This window comes from Felis catus, chromosome B2 (genome assembly GCF_018350175.1).
Source record: "Felis catus isolate Fca126 chromosome B2, F.catus_Fca126_mat1.0, whole genome shotgun sequence".
NCBI lineage: Eukaryota > Metazoa > Chordata > Mammalia > Carnivora > Felidae > Felis > Felis catus.
In genome coordinates, this window is record NC_058372.1 from 5,705,575 (window position 1) to 5,709,349 (window position 3,775).

Sequence of the window (3,775 nt, forward strand, 5' to 3'; positions counted from 1 at the left end):
CAAAAATAAACAGTAAAAATGCAGATGCTCAGGTTCTATCCTATGGAATCAGAATCTGCATAAAAAAATCAGTCATTTTTTTTTCTGAAATTCTAATTTAATTAGGTGTCGTATATTTTTATTTGCTAAATCTGGCTACCTTCCTGAGAGCACTAAATGCTTGTAAGGCCCTTTCTTTCCTTCAGAGTGTTCTTTAGCACAGGTGCCTCTTGCCCAATGCAGCTGGCTCGTGTTTCCCATGACAGCCAGGGTGTCCGCTGTGGAGACTGGCGGGTAACACTGGCACGTCCGAGAGGCGGTTACATGGATACGCTCCGAGGGGCCAGTGTATCCACAATACAGGGACTTGATTTTCAAACCTGGAGGTTGAAATCTTGACTGAATTGAGACAGTGCGTGTTCACACCTCGGAGAGGTGGGGAATTAGGAGAGAGGGGTGGGTAGCGTTCTGGGAAAAGGGGAACAGGGATCAGATGAGCCACCTTGTCCGCATTTGTGTCCCAAGTACCATCATCCCAGGCGTGAGTTGATGGTCAGCCGTTACCTTTGGTTCCAGCACCTGGCTGCTGGTCAGCATGGACTGGCCCTCAAAACCGAGTCCTTCCCTTTACAGCTCCTGCCCCCTGGTGAAGTTTTCTCCTGCGGCTTTGCAGCTCCAAGCTTTCGTGTATCTGAATCTTGTCCTATTCTATATTTTATATTTTAAGCCCAATAATTATAGCCCCTGCAGCTGCTAGGTAAAGTCAGGCAAGTTCCATCCAGATTGGCTTTCTGATGAGGTTTGATAAATTAAATTATGGTCATGTGTAGAGGAGTGAGTGGGGAATGCTGATTTGGATGCATGTCCTAATGCCTCAGCAGCACAGAGCTCCCCGAATCTCTTTTTTTCCTTTCTCATGCTCTCTCTCTCTCTCTCTCTCTCTTTTAGATTAAAGAATTCTTTCTCTCTTCTCCCCACCCAAACCAACAGAAGCCAATGTCCCGCATTTCATAGGAAAGGGTTACTTTTATAAAGCATGGGTGTGCTGTAAAAGGCATCTGAGGAGCTCATCTAGGTTGTTTTCAGCTTACTTTCTTTTTGACAGCTTTAAAGGGCCTTTTAAAATTGCCAGGAGAGTAGATTCATATTTGTATCATTCCACCTGCATAGCATTTTAGACACATTTATATTCCTGAAAGCATAATAGTACATAACATTTAGCATTTAATTTATGACTCCTGCCACATCTGGTATAAAACTCCTTCTGAAGCAATAAATCAACCTCTTCATGTCAAATTGCCATTCATTCTTTGACCTCCTCCATAATTTATGGTTTGTGAGTGCAAAATGGGAGAAGCAGCTTAAATCAAGTGGGTTTTAATTAACAATCTTAGAAAATTCAGAATATTTGCAATTTATTCATGAGGGGAAAGGACTTTGTTGGTGGAAAGAAAAGTGTGGGGGGAAGCAGCCTATTTTCATGGGTAGAAATTGAAGTCTGTGCTGGGTGCTTCAGAACCACAACATGAGGATTTTTCTGTACTTTGAGCCAGGAAAACAAAGTGATTCTGATAGGAAAAGCCATCCAAGCTCCTAGGACAGAATTCATTTTCTAGGAGAGATTTTGAGAGGAAAGAGTAGGGGGAGACAAGGCACCACCTTCTGCTCAGTGCAGCCTTTAACAGAGTTGCCTGGCTGCTGACACGGTGCCTTTCATGTCAAACAATTTTATTTCTAAGCTTTTCACAGTGTGTCCTAAGTAGCTTCTATTAGCATTGTCCTGTCCGTTTCCTTGGCAACAGAGCTGGTCAATTTAGACACCATTTAAGAGCTGTGCAAAAAGCAACAGCCAGCAGTGTGATGGGCAAAATTACAGACAGCAAGCTGAATACAATCCTTGCTGGAGGAGATGTGTTTTCTTCCAGGGCCCATTTTATTTTAATTAAAATCGAAAAGCTCTTTTAAACAAGGCCCTGGATTAAGCACAGGCCAGAGTCACCGGCTGTACGACTGTACAGCCACATTCCTTAATGTTGTCTTTTTAACCTTAACGGATTGCTTGTACTTTTTCTTTCTTTCTTTTCTTCCTTCCTTCTTCTTCTCTTTTTGTTTTTTTAAAGAAAATCTTCATGGTTTTATTGTATCACGAGGCATTGTAACATCTGAACAAATCAATATCTGGGCGATGAGGCAGCTGCTTTATCTTTCACTTTTTTGGGTTACTAGAGCAACTTGTCAGTAGATTAAAAAAAAAAAAGGAAGAAGAAAATTTGCATTACTTAAGTCTTTCCGAGGCATGTACTGGAACAACACAAACTCTGGCAGATGCACCTGGTCTGGCATGCAGACATCCCGCACGACACCTGGGTAGTGTGCCCGGCTCCCTCTCCCACTGCAGGGCTCATTTAGGGTTGGGATTTGGAGCATCTGCAGAATGCGAATAGTGTCAGGAAGAGGAGGGGGAGGAGACAGCAAGAGTGCCTGGCTTGGAGGGGGAGGAGGTCAGTTTGTGCAGGGCAAGCCTGATCATGCCATTGCTGCAAACCCAAGCATCGTTGATGTTCTTTAATAGGAACGTGTGGTGGAACCCCACAATGGGGTCTCCACCGACCTTGAGCTGGCCCACAACCATGCTGATGATGCAACTGTCCGGCACAGGATGATGGTCTTGCACCACAATGCCGTGCTGGGTTTTCTGGAACGGAGGCTAGACAATTTCTCTACATGGCATCTTTCCCTAGGAATTGTTGTCCTTCCCGTGATGTGTCAATACAAATTGTGCCTAGTTGGAGTCTGTTGTTATCAACTGGTAATAATTTCGAATGAAGCCAGATCCGGTCTGCTCCCAAATTGGCTTGTCTCCCATTCTGGAATATCATCCGACCTCATTGACACCTTCAGGATAGCTTCTCCTGTGACTTCCAAGAGGGTTGTTGACACATACATCATTTCCTACTTCACTCCAGTCGTCTGCAGGCTGACTGAGGCCAGGACCTTTGAGGAGCAGAAGTGACCTTGACCTTTCACCCACTGGGCTCCAGCCTTCACAGACCCTCGGGTCTCCCAGGGGCTGGCTCCATGGCCATGGTGGCAGTCTCCTTGCACTTTTTCAGATAAACAAGGACGAAAACCCTAGGGGCAGCATGGTAGCTTGTCACTAATCTTTAGAGTAAATACAGAACACAGAGAGATGATTTCATGTCTGCACTTGTGGGTAAGTGGAACAGGAGAGAACCTCCAGCTGTACACACAATGATTCCAGTTTATCTTGTGTAAGAAGATAAACCTTTATTGCAAATACCTTTGGTGGGCTCATTTGCTATTTATCTCGTTTCATTAGTTGCGAGACTGTATGCAGCCAGCTTTTCCTGGTGACCTTATGTGGAACATTTTGAACATGGAATCAACTAAAACTTTGGAATTTTCAGGACTGAGCTGTGTGTTGGTAATTAACGTAGCACTTACCATTGCATTCATAGTTTTTTTTTTTCCCCTTTGGGTAGGACGGGATACAGCATATTTGGGGGTAGGGGAGATCTTTTCTCCCAACATGGAATATGTCAAATTTCCTTGTCCTCTGAGATGAAAATAATTTATGTACTGTGTATATTTGCAAATAAGACAGGAAGATTGCTTACTTCTATAGGGACTTGAAGGTAGCTTCAATATCATTTTCATTTTAAGAAAGTTGGGCAAGGGAGGTTGTGTTTATGAATACAAAATTTTTGATAATACCATCTACACTATGGTGAGTGCACTAGGACATTTCAGGATTTGCTTCTTTGATGCTTTTAAA

The 3,775-nt window shown here is 43.5% G+C and overlaps 1 pseudogene; it reads right to left on the minus strand.

Annotated features, from left to right (window-relative positions):
• Positions 1-2,425: 2,425 nt before the first annotated feature.
• LOC101089264 lies at positions 2,426-2,845 on the minus strand (annotated as a pseudogene).
• Positions 2,846-3,775: the final 930 nt, after the last annotated feature.